The 20,366-nt window shown below is 35.4% G+C and overlaps 1 pseudogene; it reads left to right on the top strand.

The window, feature by feature from the left end:
• The first annotated feature begins 12,377 nt into the window (after positions 1-12,377).
• LOC101596278 lies at positions 12,378-12,675 on the top strand (annotated as a pseudogene).
• The last annotated feature ends 7,691 nt before the right edge of the window (positions 12,676-20,366 follow it).

The raw sequence follows: 20,366 nt of genomic DNA, 5'->3' as shown, positions 1-20,366 counted from the left end.
ATATCATCTGCAAATTGATCTCTTCCTTTCCAATTTGTGTCCCTTTTTATGTGTTTCTCTTGTCTTATTGCAATGGCTAAGACTTCAGTACTATACTAAATAAAATTGGGGACAGTGGACCCTCTTGTCTGGTTCCTGATTTTAGTGGAAAACCTTCAAGTTTTTCTCCATTTAGTACTATGTTGGCTGTAATTTTTGTCTTTTACTCCACTTATGTACTATATTACATTTATTGATTTGCATATGTTGAACCATCCCTCCATCTCTGGGAAAAAGCCTACTTGTTCAGGTGAATGAGCTTTCTTTTATAGTCTTATATTCTGTTTGCCAATATTTTGTTGAGAATTTTTATATATGTGTTCATGAGGGAGTTTTGTCTGAAATTTTCTTTTCTTCTTCTGTCTTTGTCTGGTTTTGGTATCAGGCTGATGCTGGCTTCATAGGAATTTGGTAGGATTTCTTCCTTTTCTATTTTATGTAAATGCTTGAGAAGCTTTGGTATTAGTTCATCCATGAAGGTCTTGTAAAATTTATCAGTGAATGCATCTGGTCCTGGAATTTTCTTATATTGGGAGACTTTTTATAACTGCTTGAATTTGCATACTTGTTATAGGTCTATTTAAGTGGTTAATCTTATCTTGATTTCATTTTGGTAGGTCATATAAGTTAAAAGAATGCTGACTCAAGTAATTTGTATATCATAAAAGCAAACTGGTTAAGTTGAGTTATTTTTCAGTTCCTTATATATTCTGGATATTATTTATCAGATAAATAGTTGGCTAATATTTTCTTTCATTCTGTAAGTTATCTTTTCATTCTGTTAGTTGTTGTCTTCATGATAAATATGACCCTTAATTTCATATAGATATATAAGTATTCTACATACTCAATGATGTCTGTGCTTATCCTATTAATTACTGAAAATGTGTGAAGATTGTCAACTTTTGCATACTTCTTTGTTTTTCTCCTTGGTTCTCTTGGTTTTGCTTAATGATTTTTGAACTCTGGCATTGAGTGCATATATAAATTTAATACTGAATTGGGGAGATTTCTCAGTAGTTAAAGGCACTGGCTTGCACAGCCTGATAGCTCAGGTTCAGTTCCCCAGTACCAAGTACAGACAAATGCACAAAGAAGAGCATGTGTCTGAAATTCATTTGCATTGGCACAAGGCCATGGTGCATACATTTTCTCTGTCCCTCTCTGCTCATAAGTAAATAAAAATAAATTTTAAAAAATTAATATTGTTATATATATTTGTGAACTATAGTGTGTCTCTCCCCTGCACAATTACATTCATTCCTATATTTAAATTCTAACTGCATATAATTTAGAACGTGATTGTACTTTGAAAAAGCATGTTTAAAAGAGACAAGTGCATAAAAATAGTTTATTAATGTGGGCTCTTGTCTAGTATGACTGGCATCCTTATAAGGAGAGGTCAGGACACAGACACATGCAGAGGGAAGGAAGACCATGCAAGAGTCAGGAAGAAAGTATCCAAGGTGAGAATCATCAGAATAAGCCAATTATGCTGACAATTTGATATTGGAGTTCTACACTTCAGAACTGTGAGAAAATAAACCATTTAAGCTATTTAGTACTTGGTTATGGTTACTCTAGGAAATATATACTGATGTTTTGATGAAACTTATTACAGAAAGCCTCTTTTTATTTATTTTTCTCATGCTGAATTTCCTCTGTCTTAATATGGTAATTTATTTTAATTAGTACATTTATTACATGTATTTTATATCATCTTTCTTTAATATATTTTCATTTAAAATGTATTCATATCTTTCTTCCTTCTGCTCATACCTTCTTCTATCTTCTTTAAATTTTTCTTTTTATTGTTTTTATGATACACAGTCTAATATAGCACAGACTGGCTTTGAACTCACTTTGTATTGGAGGACAAATGTGAACTTCTGATCCTTCTGTCTCTACTGGGCAAGTGCTGGGATGACATTGTGTGTCACCATGCTTGGCTTCCTCTAACTTGATCATATAGAGTATATTTATAATGGTAAGTATAATGCTTTATTGTTCTAATTCCATTGTCCAACTTATTTCTTGACTATTTCTATTTATTTAATTTTGGCTTCTTTGTATGCGTTATCATGTGCAGTTAGGTCTCTGATATTGTTGATGGATGGATTCTGTCATTTTCATTTTAAGAGTGCTGGATTTCATTGTCATGTGTAATTATGTCATTTGAAATCAGTTATATCTCTTTGGAATTTCTTTCAGGCATAGATGACCCCAGATCATCCTAGTCAAGCATCCAGTTAGTTTCCCTTCCATAGCAAAACTTTCCTATAAGATGTGCTTATGCTACATCTTTCTTTTTCAACCGTTAGAAACAAAAACTATTCCAACCTCTATACAAATAGTGGATTTTCCCTTGCTATGTTGATTCTGCTCTTTACACACATGTGCTTATTGACTTTTCCAAAAGCTCTAGGCTCTGGACTGTGTTATGTTCTTTCTCCATGTAACGAGGCTTGAAGCTGCTCCCAAACTGTTGGCTAGTACCATTGTAGGATTCATGCTATTTCCTTCTCTTCTCATGGGGAACACTTCTGTTCTTATATATATTTTTCATTTAATATCTGAAAGCCGTGCCTTTATCCATTTTTTGCTTTTTTTAAAATTTAAGATGTGAGAATAAATGCAGTTCTTACCCATTTTGACACACTTACTTTACTCCTACTAAAAACTAGCTTCTTTTCCAAAGGTTAACCCTATTCTATGAGGAAATTAAATATCTCTTAAAATATGCTTATAGTATTTCCTTCTAATTTGTTCTTACTTGGCTCAGTGCAAGCTCTATGGCCTTCCTGGTATCTGACTTATACAAGAATCTCTTCAATAGCTATGGCTTGAAGAGCTGTTAAGGAAAATAGCACCATTCTTGGACACAGCCAATAGTTTCCTTTTACGTCACATATTCCTAAAGCTCCAAGGAATCATCTTTCACAGAAATCTACCAAACTAAATATTGACACTTTAAGTACAAATTGTCTTACATGGATATACTTCCCAAGCAAAACAATATTTTCAGTGCTAAACACATATACAAGAACTTAGTATCATTTTTTGTTATTAACCACACACTAATACAGAAATATAGAAACAGAAAGACAAGAGAGAGAGAGAGAAGGGGGAGAAGAAGAAGAGTAGGAGAATAATTTGTTTCATCATAGGGCCAGGGTAAATGAAACCCATTTTCTCATCTACCATTTAAATACTCATGTTAAAAAAATTCAAGTAGAATAGGGAATTTTACAAAAATATCCTTACACTATGATTATATAATGCAGAGTGAGAGAAGAGGGGAAGATAATATGTACAACTCTTAAATATTCCCTTCTTTTAGTATAATTTCTAACTATGAGATGATGTAACATTCTCCAAGTCTTTTCTTTGATTTAATGTCCAAAATACATATTTTGAATTTATGAAGGAGGGAACTGAAATGTTTTCTATCCCCTCTGGGCTCCATACACTTGCAGCTTATCTCTAGAATCAATGCATTGAGTTAAGGCATGTCTCTTGTCATTCCATCATACTGTCAGGACCAAAGTGCACTTCACTATGTGAGCTGACCCTGGTCTTCTGTAAAAAGCTTTCCAATTAAAACTAAATCATGTTGTTTCAAGTGAGATCAGATGCATAATTGCTATTAAAATTTATACATGAGAATTTAACTTGCCTTAGACCTTTAAGATGAAACTTTATATACACTGAAGTGACTTTCTGAATCAGTTATTGAGAACATCTCCCAACACTGGACATATTTTTCTATCAATTCAAAACTCCTATGTGAAGCAAGCCTTCTCTGCAAATTTGATGTCTATGACTGATCCTATTTCCCATTTCAGCACCAATTTATAAACACACACTTCCACATGTTTTACTGGCATGGGTTGAAGCTAGGAAATTTAATAGTGATTGTGCCGACCTTTGATCAAAGGACACAATTACATGTGAAAACATGTGGGAGAGAGCAAAGGTGAGTGGCATAGCATTTTCTTTGCTATGACAAACACCTGACATAAACAACTTAAATTGATGAATTATTTTGATTCCTGATTCCAGAAGTTTTAGTTAATCATGGTGAAAGGTATTGTGGAGAAGAATGGATCACAAGCTGGTAGCCAGGAAAGAGAGGATGGTGGGGAAGGGGAGGCATACAAGAATGGAGGGAAGAAGGGGGAGAGAGAGAAAGGAAACCCATGCTCACACATATTCCTCATTTTCCCACTTTAATTCCATATGGTTCTGCCTCCACTAAAGCCATATGTTCCTCCTTATTTAATCGTCTCTAGAGCCAGTCTCACAAGTGTACTTACAGGTTTGCTACTCTAATCTTCTCAACATGATCAAGTTGATAATCAAGATTGAACTTCACAATAGGTATAAGCACCACATGTTCTTAACAATGACTTATTAATAACTAGATTTACCTAATGACTTATTAATAACTAGATCTTTGACACACACTTAAATGATCTCTTGTTTGGTGCACTGGTTGAAATGGGAAGTGAAAGTCAAAGATTACCCCTGGAGCTTCTGCTATACAGCCCAGCCTTGTCTTCTGGCCTCTGAGACATACTGGTTTCTTGCTAGTAAAAAGAGAATTGAGGTTATTCTTTTTAGATTAGTGACATGAAGTAAGCTTGAAGAGAATGAAGCAATCTCAAAAAAAAAAAAAAAAGTGCTAAAAGATCCTCACACATGGAATACGAGTTGATCTTTTCCCCATAGAAAATCCCACCTCTGGTTTGAAATGCTGCCAATCGTGCTGATTACATGAAGTTATGTTTCCCCTTGAGGTTATGGGTGAATCTATATTCTTTTTTCTAAGTCTAAACACTAACTGTCATTCAAAGAACCCCAAAATGGCTGAGGGAAAAAGTAAGCCAAAACAGAAAATCCAGTTACTTGCAGCCATTTTGAGCAAGCACAGAACCTGTTACCAGTTGGGCATACTCCTTTGTTGATACAAAGAAACACTGCATGGAAGGACTGTGCTGTAGGATGCATGGATGAGCTGATGTTTCAAAAGTAAGCATGAGACTAGAAGGAATATGGCTATTAAAACAAAAAATGAAGCAAAGGGACTATTGAAAGAATAGTTTATGAGTCATCAGTCTGGGGTTTTCACATGATAAGAATTTTGAATAAGAGAGTAAATAAAGGAATATAACAAAAAGAGAAGGTGGAGGAGAGACAGTGTGGATTAAAGGACACAATTGCATGTGACAACATGTGGGAGAGAGCAAAGGCCAGTGGTGTACGTCAGGAAAGGTCACAAGCCTGTGGACCATATGTGGCCTTGTACCTATACTTATGTACTTAGTTTACTGATGCACAGTCAGACTCATTTGTGTACATACTAGTTGTGGATGCTGTAGTAATAAGTTACCAGGATTAAATGGTTGTGACAATAATATTATGGAGTGGAGAGATGGTTTAGTAGCTAAGGAACTTGCTGGCAAAGCCAAGGAACCCAGATTTGATTTCTCAGAACCCTTGTAAACACAGAAGCACAAGGTGGAACATGCATGTAGAGTTTGTTGTAGTGGCTGGAGGCCCTTGAACATCCATTTTCTCTCTTGGTCTCACTTGGAAAAAAAATAAATAATGATAATGTGATCTGCAAAGTCTAAAATATAAATTTCAAATATGCTGTTGATATCTGGAGTAAAAGAGGGTAAAGTAGAAGAAAGCAATTAATTAATGAATTAGTCACAAACTGTCAGTTGCTGATGAAGGTGTCAGTGGTGGTACTGGTGCCCTGCTCAGATGCCCCAGATACTGTGAGTAATGCCAACCATCACAGATGTCCCCTGCTAAAAATTGACCATAGATAGTGGCAAGTGTGTGCTGCATCGTTCTGTTCTCTTCCCTCAAAGTGCCACTAACTCTATGGTGTGACTTTCTCCAATTTTCATAGGGGTCTTACTAAAGCTGGACTATAGCTGACAGCAAAGGATTGCCTTGGCTTTGTTCCCTAGCCCCATGCTAATTCCTTCCTACTCCTTCTCCTGAAGTCCCCCAAGCCCTAAAACAAATTTAACATATCTGGGTCCCTTTCTTGGGCTGTGCTTCTGTAGAACCTAATGCAAGACAGAACAATTTAATGCCAAAATGCATACTTAGCAAAAGTTTTAATAGAAATAAATGCAAACCCTGAAATACCACACTGAATTCTATAATTTATATAGACAAATATGATCATTAAGTGTTTCATTAATAATTTTAAATTATTGATTATTATCAGAGAAACATGGAAAAGCAATTTACTACCTTATACTTATCTTTGCCACAAGTGCTAGATTTGCTTGACCAGCCATTGGTGAACACAGCCATGACTGAAGCCTCGGCTAGTGACATAAGAGCTGTTCTGGGCAGCTCTTATTGTGATTGTGCAAGGGGCCTTGTTAAGTAACATGGCCACTGCAGATCATCAAAATGTCTTCTATGGCATGAAATACATGAAATAATTTGTGTCCTGACACAACAGGTAAAAAATGCTTCGGGCTCTGAACCAGCCAAAAGATTGTATCTTGTCATCAATATATTAATTTTCTGCTATTCCTTTTCATCTTCCTAAATATACCAGAAAACTAAGTAAACGACCTATCTTGCTCATGGCTCTATCTGCTGTGGAGGCCTAACATTATTAGGAATACACTCAAAAATCACAGCAGCAGTTTTTCAGCTCATTGAAGATTTTTCTCTTTCTTTTCTCTCACTGGCATGTCCTAAGGTATCTGATGTACACAACTCACATAGCCAAGAGACAGTGATGCATAAAGTTAATATGAAGTGACCTTTTTACACTATTAATAAGTATCCATAGGATCGTTGGCAGAAGCAGCAGGCACTAAAATTAAAAACATTTTCTTCAGGGTTGCTCAGTCTGAAATGCTATCTTGTGTTTATGATCAACTTGTTTATAAAAATCTTCTATTACTCCGTCAAAGATAAGTTTTAGTCCCATTTTTGATAGCCACACACCCACACAAAATCAAATACCTTGGAATAACACTAACCAAGTGGGATCTTGTGAAGCTAAAAGCTTTTGCACAGAAATATACCATAATCAGAATCAATAGACTTCCCACATAATCTGTATTTCTTTTTCAGAAGGTAGCAAGACCCAAGGAGATAAACTACCCACAGGCTTCAGCCAAGGCCCAGGTGAAACCACAAGGGAATCCGGAAGATGAGCAAGGGTGCAGGTTCTATGGTGGGCCTGACAATCAGCATCAGGTGAAGGGTACAGACACTGAGGATATTCAACACCTACCAAAACAGAAACCCAGAGGCTACTGAGAGCTTATCACTGAAGTAGACTTAAAACACATCCAGCACAGCTCAGGGAATTTTGTGGAAGAGAGGGTGGAAAGATTATATGAGCCACAGGTTGGGACATAATACCCACAGACATTCCCCCACACCCCTGCCACTAACTGACTGCTGATCTCACAATGCATAATCCACAACCCCATGGAGAATACCAGAAACCCCACTGAGCAGGGCCCTCAGCAGGTTAGGTGAAAAGAGGAGGGAAAGATGGTACCAACACATGATGTAGCCATGGAAAATTTGTTCTTAAAAAAATGTCAGAATGAATGATGCCTAAATTACTGGGTGCCAACTTTAAAAATAAATAAATATATTTTAATTAAAAAAAGCTGTTGGGCGTGGTTGCATGTGCCTTTAATCCCGGCACTCAGGATGCAGACGTAGGAGGATTGCAATGAGTTCGAGGCCACCCTGAGACTACATAGTGAATTCCAGGTCAGCCTAGGCTAGAGTGAGACCCTACCTCGAAAAACAAAGAAACAAACAAACAAAAAAATTATCATGCTCCTAATCAGCATCATTGAGTGGTCACTTAAACCAGTGTCTGTTCACCAAGTTTTACCTTAGCCCACAGTCATTTCTCTCAAATCATCTTTACCCACTTTTTCCCTTGAATGACCCAGTTTACATTTTTTGTCCTTGGCATGAACTTTTCAGGTTTTGGCAGGCATATTTTAATGTTATACAATTTTCAATTACTTACATTTTAAAAAAACATAATAGCAACTACTATTATAGCTTAGTTACTGAATTCTGGTACTTGGTGCATACAAATTCCCTGGTATGTATGACCATATATGATAAGCATTTAAAGAATTCCATTTGGTTGAATTCACTTCAGATCCAAGCCTGTTTGGCTGAGCAGTAGGTTTAACCAATATTTTTTTTTTTTGTAGTATCATGCCACATTTGTTTAAAATTATATAAAAGTATTTCTTGTCCTATGAATATCTGACAATCTTCATCTTAATTATAGAAAGGACATACATAAAATTATACATTCTTCAGAAAGATCTGAAAATATGTGCTAATTGATTTTTATAGTTCATGCAGATAATACTTAAGTAAATAAACTAGAATCTCATTTACACATACTGACTCATGATTTGGTTTGAGACTTATACTTTATCAAGATTCTTGAACCTGTGAAACCCTGGGTAGGTGTCTGTTTATTTACTTCATGGGTTCTGTCAAGCTGAAAGACAAGAATAATTCTTAAATGAAATCAATCTATACTTAATCCTAAAGTATTTGTAGCCAGTTTTCAATTGTTAAATGGAGCAAGTTTACCATGATTTTTGAAATTTCAGTGAGTGGTTAAATGGTTAGTGGTCAAATGACTCATCAAAGACAAGACAGTTTTAGTAGCTGAACAAGTTACCTTAGTAGTTCGGGAAAGGCTCAGAAAACTCAGTAATGAATTTCTATGAAAACACAGCTCTATGTCAGAAGACTGGACAAGCATTTAATAGAACTGCTAGAAGTTAAAGCCTTTTTTGCAGTATGGGACCCTATTTTGTAGAGTGGATGTTATGTAATATGATTTATCATATACTGAAAATTAGGCCAAACTAGCAAAACTTAAGTATTATGCTACTTCTTTAGAAATGAGGTAGGTTAAATGAAAGAGGAAAATCTTTGATCATTTTTAGCATATTTAAACAGCCATTAGTGCTGTTTTTTTCCAGCATGAATAAGAAGTCTCTCCTACTCCAATATACTTCATTTAAAAGAGATTTCTTATACATATCAGTTGCAAGGTTAGTGTTAGAGCTACACTTATGATTAGGATAAAAGATAGTGTAGGAGTAAGGGCAAGGTTAGAAGGGAACCTTTGTGCAATGATGGTAGATGGAGAGAATTATTAAAGACAATGTTCTTGGAGAACAAATTATGCTGAGTTACATAAGAGATTTTCCTTATACCTGGTACTACTTACCAGGAATGAATGAGAAAAGTATAAACATAGACTACTGACAACATTATTTTTATGATCCTAGGAAGTCTTTTCTTTAGCCAAGAACACTATTTTTTAACACTAAGAAATTCTTGCTTAGGAAACAAGCAATGGAGATTCTGGTGGAATGAATTATCTCCCATCATTTTTCTTATATAAAAGAAAGTTGATCTTTTGTGTCTGATAGTGGTATCTTGCAAATTTCTAAAAAGATATATTAATATCATGGATATCACAGGAATATACTATAAAAATGGGTGACAGAGAAAATAGAGTGGCAAAATCTCCCTGAAAGTTACAAGACAAACTAAGTTTTCTGAAGGAATGATAGAAATAAACACTTGTCATAGGCTTCCAAATTTACTGGCCTCAATATGCTTATTTAAAATGTCAGAAATACCATTTTAATACCTTAAGGGATGTTTTATTATGAAATAAAATGTTAATCCTGAAAATAAAATTCACTTTAGAATGCTTTCTTATTGGGTACAATAAGTTATAAAATCTTAAGCTGCTGAGACTGTAACTTGTCTAGGCTCAACACAGGCCTGTTTTCTATCAGACAACACATTGGACTAAAGCATATGAAGGTAAAATAAAAAAACACCTGAAGGAAAAGAAAATCAAGACAAGCTGAGTATGGTCCTCAGGACCTCCAAACAGCCTCCTAACCCTGATAAGTCACCACTGGGAATGCACTAGAGATTACAGGAAGCCAAGGGATCCTATTTACCACCCCCGGCACCCAGAACAGCTAATGGGAACCACTGATCATCAATTTAGCCAGCTGAGACAAGCCCATAATAAACCAAAGAATGATCCTGCCTTAAAACTCAACATAAAGGAGAAATAAATTCACCACAAAAGGTAATTGGGCTGATTTACAATAGGGCCATACATGCCACAAATCTGGGCATATAGATTTGACCTGGAAGTGATGATTGCACCACCATATCAGGGCAGGTAGCCAAAAACAGCCCAAGGAGGGAAATATTTCACAATCTATAATATCAAGGTAGAAATACTGACTTGTTAGATCCCCTGTGAATTTAGTACAATGCCATTTTTTTAGTAATTTTTATGTTAGGGATAACTTTTTTCAGTTTGGATATATTTTTATCTTTTAGTGCCTTTTTTAAAAGCAGAATCTCACTGTAATCCAGGCTGACATGGAACTAATTCTATAGTCAGGCTGGCTTCAAACTCATGATAGTCCTCCTGCATCAGCTTCTTTGGTGCTTGGATTAAAGGCATGAGATACCATGCCTAGCTTAGTAACTTTACCAAAAAAAGAAAAACTCCACTCATGCATATATAGTCCATGCTGTTTTGTTCATTTTTGTGTATTTAACAGTTAGATTTTAGATTTGTTCTGCATTTTTCTCCACCCAGTCTACTATTAGGATCTATTACTCTTCCCATGTACAACTTATATACTTTCCCTCTCTTTCCACTCACTTTCATGTATTCTCTGCTCCTTATTCCCTCTGTGTTATTCTCTATAACAATAACTTTCTACAGCCTGAATGACCTCTAGAGTCTGTGGAACTTTTGCCTCCCATATACTTGTACAAATTGTTCAAAGTTACTTCTAGTCCTCATCCTAATACATCATATATCCATCCCACTTTAACCAAATTTTTAGCACACTTCATATCAGCCTTTTTCATTAACCATAGAAATTATTTCAGTCCAAGACTATTGTTAATTCTCGATTAGGATGTTCAATTGCAAGTATATTTACCAGTTTGAGTTACTCCTTCTGTTAGTACACTACCCTACTCTACACTGGCAGCTTGAGCTCCTACCCTGAAGCTATAATTTCTGATTTACATGTATAAGAATACAGCTGATAAGAAACAGACAAGCCAAGAAATGAAATAACCTGAGATGCAAAAATACCAGTGCAGTAATAAAAAACACAGAAAAATCAATGCAAAATTACTCCTATAAAATTTATGACTCCCATAGGAATGATCTCCAATGAGACTGAATTAGATAAAATGCAACAAAAGACTTCAAATGAACCAGACAAAGAATTGAAATGAACTAGAGAAAAAAAATCCAAAGAAATATGAAAAGAGCATAGGAAATTGGCTAAATAAAATTAGGAGGTCAATACAAGATATGAATAAGGAAGTGGAAGCACTAAAGACAAATTAATAGGAAGTAAAAAATACAGTAAATCAAATAAAAAAAGAGAAACTTGTAGAGTGTCTCATCAAAAGAGGTATCAAGCAGTTTGAAGACAACCTCCATATTTGGAGGGATATTCTAACAAAAAGAATGATAAATTAGTAAATTATGATCATGAATATTAAGATATCCAGGACACAATCAAGAGATCAAATGTAAGAATTCTGGGCCTAGAAAAAAGAATGTATATCAAGTTCATGAAATAGTAATGATTTTCAGAAAAAAAGAAAAGAAAAAAAAGAAGAAAAAAATTTCCCAAAGTTGGGGAAAGTGATGTCAATGCAGGTGCAGGAGATATTAGAAGACCAACAAGACAAGACCTGCAAAGATCCGCTCTTCATCATATTATAATTAAATTCCTAAATATCTGGAATAGAGATTATACATGTATTCTTTAATAATAAAGAACTATATATATTGACAGTAGCATGAAAGAAAAACAAAGTCACATTTAAAGGTAGGCACTTCTGAATAATGACTGATATCTCAACAGAAAGTTTAAAATCCAGAAGAGCATAGAATGATATATTTCAAGCTCTGATAAACAAGAAATACCAACCCAGACTCCTATATCCAGGAAATATATCAGTCCTAAGTGAAGGAGAAAGAACATTTCACTATTAAAAAAAAAAAAAAAAAAGGCTAAAGGAACACATGAAACTAATCCAGCTCTACAGAGTATATGTAAATGAATTCTTCAGACTGAAGAGAACAAGCACATATATGAGACCACAGAAAAGAATAAAGAGTCTTATGGGTGTTCCCTCAGTCTGGACAGTCTGCAGTTCTCTCTTTCTCCTGTGGCAACAGCGAGACAGCAGTCTGAGCTGCAGCAGTGAGAGTCATGGTGGAACAAGCATTTAAAAAGTTCCTTCTGCTCTTTGGCAGAGTGTTGGTTAAAAGGTGTGCCACTGAAACTGTAACCAAAGGTGGCATTATGCTTCAAGGAAAATCTCAAGGAAAAGTGTTGCAAGCAACAGTAGCAGCTATGGGATCAGACTCTAAAGGAAAGAGTGGAGAGATTCAACCAGTTAGTGTGAAATTTGGAGATAAATTCTTCTCCCAGAATCTAGAGGAACCAAAGTAGTTATCGACAACAAGGATTATTTCTTATTTAGAGATTTGACATTCTTGGCAACTAAGTAGACTGAAATCACCATTAAAATGGTACCATATGAAGCTGCTCATTCTACTGAAGTTCTGCAATGTCTCAACATGTAAATAATTTTGATGTCTTCTTTTTCTAATAAACTAGTGATATCTAAACTACTGACATCCATTGTCTCAAATTTAGTGTTGCTGTACTGTTATAAATATATCCAAGTAACATAATGTAAATGAAAAAAGAATAAACAATCTATGAATAATAGCTAACATAATAGAGGAACAGAAAAACATCAAGCACTATACAATCAACAAAAATGATAGGAATTAAGATACATCTTTCAATAATATATGAACATCATCAGTCTCAATTCCCCAGACAGAAATGAAAGGCTAGAATAAGGGCTTAAAAGGCAGGGTATTTCTTGTAGGGTATTTCCAAGAAACTCACAACTTCATAAAAACCATATATTTATCTTAGGGTGAAAAGATTAAGAATGGTATTTAAACAGATAGGCCTAGGAAATAAGCAAGTGTTGATGTCTTAATATATGACAGAATAGACTTCAAACAAACATTAGGAGAGATAAAAAGGTCACATTCTATTGATTAAAGGAACCATCAGATGAGAAGACATTACAATTTTAAACATATGAACTAAACATGGGTGTCCACAGTTTCACTAAAAAAACACTACTAGATGTAAAATCACAAATTAACCCATGCACATAGTAGTGGATGACTTCAATATCCCACTGTCACCAATTGACAAGTCATCTAGGAAAAAATGAACAGAAAAGCATCTGTATTAATGACATCATAAAACAAGTGGACCTAACAGACATCTACAGACCATTCTATTCAAATATGAAAGAATACACATTGTTTTCAGTCCCACCTTGAACTGTCTCTAAAGTTTATCATTTATTAGGACACAAAGCAAATCTTAACAAATACTGGAAAATTGTAACAATTTCTTGTATTCCATATGAGCACAATGAGATAAAACTACAAGTCAACAGCAAGAAAGACACACAAGAAGCATATACAAATTTAAAGAAGTTAAACAATTAAAAATTATACTATTGAATGATGAGTAGGTCATTGAAGAAAATTCTAGAATCAAATTAAAATACCAATGAAATCCAGAAAATATAAAGCATATATACTAAATTGGAAAATCTAAAAGCAAGGGATGGATTTCTGAATTACCTGCCAAAATTAAAGAAAGATAAGATAAAACATTAAAACAGATTCTATAACATTTAATGAGATTAAAATGTTTATTTAAAAAATCTCCCAAATAAGAAAGCAGCACCCTTGCTTGTTTTGCAATTGTTCTTAGTTTTAGCCAGGGCCATTTTGCAGTATGATGAGGTGGCTCTCTCCTTAGGATCTACATCTATCTGAAAAATAAGAAGCTGCTTCTACAATGGAGAGTAAAGTTAGCACCTGAAAAATGAGATAACCCTTACTTTTTTTTAATAAAGAATTTAATAGGCCCTCTTTTAGCCCACGATTGGTGGTAGCTTGATAATGGAGAGTGGGCTTATGTTTGGATATGATTCTGACTTGTTTCCCGCTCCAGCTATGGGTCCCATACCACTGAGGTGATCAGTTAGCCAAATCAAGAGCAGTTGGTTTCCCACCTTGGCTGTGCACCATTATTGCACTTGTGTGAATATCACCACAAGTTATTTGCTACTAAGTAGGTTAGACCATGAGTTGCTTGGACAGATATTGGTCATTTTCCCCCAGTTGCCAATGTAGCACCTTCTGGCACTAGACACACTGACTGGGGACTGACCCTCTTCCAGCTTCCAGCCATGCCATTCCATTTCACATGTCAATTGCATATCATGTCTTCAGCAGTAGGGTCTTACTACTATACTTTGTTGGGTCATCAAGTAATCGGGCAGAAATCTGTCTTTCTTTTAGGAAATCTTGTAGGTCTCTCTGACGAAAAGCTCATTGTGGATGATAGCCACATGCTGGTACTGGGAGTTACAGGTCAGTGCCCACTAAGAAAAGGAAGAAAAAGATAACTAATATAAAGGAGTTAGAGAGGAGAGAGAATGAAAGAGAGAGAGAGAGGAGAGAAAGAGAGAGAGAGAGAGAGAGAGAGAGAGAGAGAGAGAGAGAGAGAGAGAGAGAGAGAGGCTGCAGGACATTAAGGTCAGTCTTCGTCAAACCATCTCCAGTATCTTGTGGCTCAGGTGTTCCCTCTAAGGGCCTGGTGAATGTTCAGCCATTTGGTCTGCCTTTTAGGATGCAGAATTTTATGGTACCATTGCCATTTGGGTATAGATTTGTGTTTCCCACCCCCTCCCTTACCATCCCTTTCCTCCCCCCCAACCCTATTGTCTAGTCCTCGAGATGCTTGCTGGGTATGTAAGGCATCTTGGGTAGATTCAGGTTAGGTACTGTAAATGAGTGAGACTATGTGGCAATTTTCTTTCTGTGATTGGGTAAGTTCACTGAGAATGATCTGTCACAGGTTCGACCATTTTCCTCAAATTTCATTTTGTGTCATTTTTTTCTTAGTGCTGTGTAGAATTCCATTGTGTAGATATACCACATCTTAGTTACCCATTCTTCTAGAGCCTAACAATGATACCAAATTGACTGTATTCACTGAGTACAGAACTAATTAATAATAAAAAAAAGCCAGATGCACAAGTTGTTGTATGATTCTGGAGGTCATTTGCAGTGTCTGGAGGCCCTGACATGCTCATTTTCTACCCATCTTCCTTTTATTCTTGCTCTCTCAACATAAATAAATAAAATATTTGTTTAAATGTTAGAGAAAAAAATCTCCCAAATAAAATAAGTTAAGGCCAAGTTACAATCACTGGTGAATCTTATCAGACCTTTATATAGGAACTAACACCAGTGTTTCCAAACTATTTTATAAAATAGAAAATAAAGGAACACTGTCAAACTCTATTTATTAACACTGATACCAAAAACAGATACCAAAACCAGATAAAGACACTACAAAAATGAAAATTACAAACTAATCTTTTCATGAACATGATACAAAAATCTCACTAAAAATACTTGCAAACAGAATACAGGAACAAATAAAAGACCATTCACCAAGATCAACCAGGGTTTAGTCTATAGATACAGTGATATTTCACCATTTGAAAATCAATAAATACAATACACCATATAAAAAGACTCAAGAACAAAAATCACATGACTATGTAAAAGGACTCCATAGCAAAATCACATGATCATCTCAATAGATACAGAAATTTGAAAAAGAAATCAACATCACTGAATTATAAAATTTCTGAAGAAACGGAATAGAAGGAACATAGGAACATAGCTCAACATACTAAAGGCTATATATGACAAACCACTAACCAGCATTATATTGATTAAGGAAAAAACTCAAAACATTTCCACTAAAAATAAAACGAGAAGGGTATCCACTTTCTCTACTTCTCTTCAGCATCTTAGGGTAACTCTTAGGGTAATGAGACAAAAGACACAAATAAAAAGTATAGAGGGAAAGGAAAAAGCCATATTTCTTTGCAGATGACATAATATTATCATATAATAATACTATAGTATTATGATAAGAAAAGATAACATAAGTAATCCTAAAGATTCTACCAAAAATATTTTATTTATTTATTTGAGAGTGACAGGGAGAGTAAGAGGCAGATAGAGATCGAGAGAGAGAATGGGCACACCAGGGCTTCCAGCCACTGCAAATGAACTCCAGATGTGTGCGACCCCTCATGCATCAGGCTAATGTGGGTCCTGGGGAATCAAGCCTTGAACCGGGGTCCTTAGGCTTCACAGGCAAGTGCTTAACCACTACACCATCTCTCCAGCCCTACCAAAAATATTTTTCAGAGTTTGTAAACATGTTCTGCACAGTAGTAGTAATAAAACTAGCACACAGAAATCAATTACCTTTCTATAGAACAATAACAAATATACTGAGGACAAAATAGGGAAAAAATCTTATTCACAATTTCCTCAAATATATATCTTGGAACAAATCTAACTAAAGATGCGAAAGATGTCTATAATGTAAATGTTAAAACATCTAAGACAGAAATTGAAGAAGACATTGAAAAAGAAAATGCAAAGGCATCCTATGTTCATGGAATGGAAGAATCAATATTGTAAAAATGGCTACTTTACCAAAAGAAATACACAGATATAATGCAATCTCCATCAAAATTTCAGTGTTAATATTTACTGAAAATGTCCTAAAATTCGTTTGAAGTCACAATAATATCAGAGAGCTTGAGCAATAAAAATAAAGCTAAAATAAAACAACAATTGCTTTCAAGAGCCAATCACAGAAAGAGCATGTTATTGGCTCCAAAACAAAAATGTAGACTGATAGAAGAGAAGATCCAGATATAAATTAGTATAGCCATCTGATCACTAACCAATTTAAAAGGCAAAAATAATTACTGTAGAAAACGTTACCTATTTAACAAATGATGTTGAGAAAGCTGGATACATAAATATAGAAGAAAAAAAAAAAAACTAGTTCCTTTTGTTTTTCCATGCACAAGAATCAAGTCTTAATGGATCACAGACACTTATGTCTGACCTAAAACCCTAAAACTGGTAGAGGAAAAAATACAGAAACACTTCAACACATAGAAATAGGCAAGGACATTCTCAATAGAATTCTGGAGCATAAGTCCAAAACCAACCTATGGGACTTCATAAAATTAAAAAGGTGTTGTACAGCAAAGCCTGCAATTCATTGAGCAAAGAGGCAGTCTAAAGACTGGGAGAAAATCTTTACCAGCTATGCATCTGACAGAATTATTATTTAGGATATACAAAGAATTCAAATAGCTAAGTAGTCATAAATCAAATAGGCTATTCACTATAGAACTGAATAGAATTCCCAAAAGAAGAAATACAAGTATACAATAATTAAAAATGATAAACATCTTTATCTATCAGGAAAATTTAAGTTACTTTGAGATGCCATCTCACTCTTGTGAAAATGGCCATCATCAAGTAGTCAAAGGAAGGCTGGTATAGTTGGGGTGTACTTTTAAACCTAGCACTCTGGAGGCAGAGATAGGTATATTGCTATTAGTTCATGGTCAGCCTGGGAATAGAGGGTAAGTACCACATCAGTCTAGAATAGAGTGAGAGCCAGCCTTGGCAAAACAAAAATAAAAACAAAATGAAATGAATGCTCATGAGGATGTGGGGAAACTGCCCAGTGTTGGTGGAAATGTAAACTGGTGGAACCATTATGGGAATCAGTATGGAGGCTTCTGAGATAGCTAATAATCAATTTACAAAATGAAATGGCTATACCAGTTTTTGTCACACATTTAAGACTCTACACTTTTGGACTTCTGGTTAAGATGGTGGCATAGGTACCATGCCAAAGCAGCATAGGGAGGAAAAAGCCAAAAACAAAACAAAACAAAACAAAACAAAAAACCCAAACAACAACAACAACAACAACAACAACAAAAACCCAGCAAAATACACACTTTTACTAAAAAATGAGGTGTATGGGAAATTGAAACAGAAGCAGAGAAGTAGGAGGGAACCAGAGCCTGCATGGGCCAACAGAAGCTGCGGAACAGGTCCACACATGAGACCACGGTGGTGCATGCCAGCCAGCCACCAGGCTTGGCTTGAGCCACAGGAAAAGCCAGGCAAGGGGATTTTCCACTTACACTGGAGCTCTCCACAAACTCAAGAAATATAAAGGGAGAACAGCAGTGAACAACAGAGGAGCAGATCTCAAGGTAGAAGAACACATGGAACAGTGGGCAAACTAAAGCAGCATTGGCTCCCTTCCCTTTCTCACTGCCAGTGTCCAGCCCTCAGGCACAGAGCTGCGGTCCAGGGACCTAGCAGTGCCCACTTGAACTGACAGAGCACCAAAGAGGGACCCAATCAAGAGTGCAGCTGAGATGAAAATCATCCCAAAAGGTAACTGGGATTACACCAGGTCAGTACACACCTAATACACCTGGTATATATTCCTGAACCAGACGTGCTAATTGCACCTTCTATATAAGGATAAATTATGTGTTAAATTGGATGGATGGTCACATTTGCCTTTTTAAATAAGCTGTAGTTGGGGCTTATTATGTGTTGCTTCTTGAGTTATAGTGGTTTTGTTTACTCTTCAATTATACATTAGGGAAGGGTTTCACCTGGTCACAAGCTGACTGGAACCCTCTACAGACCACAAATCTTAACTGTCTTGTTGTCAGGATTAAGTCAGTGGGTGAGGCAACACACAGCCTAAGGGACAGATAGAGGATCTGGTTGTCATAATACCTACTCTTGGATAAATACTCTGTGCTCTTTTTAATTGAAAGTGTATATTGTTTAGTTAAATTTTAGAATCTGCCTATATTTAGTTCCACTTAGCCTACTTGAATACTCTCATAGCAGGCACATCCAACACCTAGAGTCACTTTTCTAGGTACTCTGGGAGTCTTCAAAGCCACACCTAGAGCCTTAAGCTCCTACCCTGAAGATATATAACATCAGATTGATTGTTACATCTCATAATACCCAGTGAACTGTAAAATCCAATCACTGATTAATCCAAGATGCAAAAATATATACATTATAACACAAGAAAAACCAAAAATCAAGACAATATAAATTCACAAAAAAGTATTAATACATCAGAAATGACCTCCAGTGAGAACGAGTTAGAGGAAATGCCTGAGAAAGATTTCAAAAGAAAGCTTATAAATATGTACAAAGATTTCAAAGAAGAAATCAATGGAAGCAAAGAAGACACAGCATGCAATTTAATGAAATAGAGGTCAATACTACTCATAAATAAGTAAATAGAAATAATAAAGAAAAACCAGTTATAATTACTAATAATAAAGAACACAGTTAATGAAATAAAAAACTCTGTAGAAAATCTTACCAGTAGAATGGATGAAGGAGAGGACAAAATATCTAAACTAGAAGACCAGGTGGCAGATCTAATACAATCCAACAAAGAGAAAGACAAACATTGAAAAGTATGAGTGGGAATTTCAATATATTCAGGACAATATGAAAATATCAAACATAAGAATTCAGGGCATAGTAGAAGGAGAAGAATTTCATTCCAAAGGCATAGTAGGCATCTTCCACAAAAGCATAGAAAAAAACTTCCCCAAATTGTGAAAGAGGAGCAAATGCAAATACAGGAATCCTTTAGAACACCAGCCAGACAAAACATGGAAAGAACCTCTCCTTGCCATATTAAAATCAAACTATCAAACATACAAACCAAAGAAAAAATATTGAAAGCAGTCAGAGAGAAAAATCAAGTTAACTACAAAGGCAAGCCTATCAGGATTACAGCAGATTACTCAACTTTAAAAGCCAGAAGCACGTGGAGTGATGTATTCCAAGTTCTGAAAGATAACAACTGTCAACCAAGGTTATTTTATCCTGCAAAGCTATCCATTCAAATAGACAGATAAATAAGTACATTCCATGTCAATAGCATGCTAAAGGAATATTTGAAGACAAAACCAGCTCTACAGAAAATACTTGAAAGAATCGTACGTGCTGAAGAAAAAGGAAAGAACACATATAAGGAACTTGGAAAAAAAAAAACAAACAATACTCTAATACTAGTTAACACAAGAGAGCAAAGGAAAAACTGGAAGAACTACAAAAAATGACAAAAATGAATACACATCTTTCAAAAATATCTCTTATTATCAATGGCCTCAATGCCCCAACCAAAAGA

The sequence above is a fragment of the Jaculus jaculus genome, chromosome 8, assembly GCF_020740685.1.
Source record: "Jaculus jaculus isolate mJacJac1 chromosome 8, mJacJac1.mat.Y.cur, whole genome shotgun sequence".
NCBI lineage: Eukaryota > Metazoa > Chordata > Mammalia > Rodentia > Dipodidae > Jaculus > Jaculus jaculus.
Note: the sequence above shows the minus strand (reverse complement) of the source record. Positions and strands in the feature narration are given on the sequence as shown.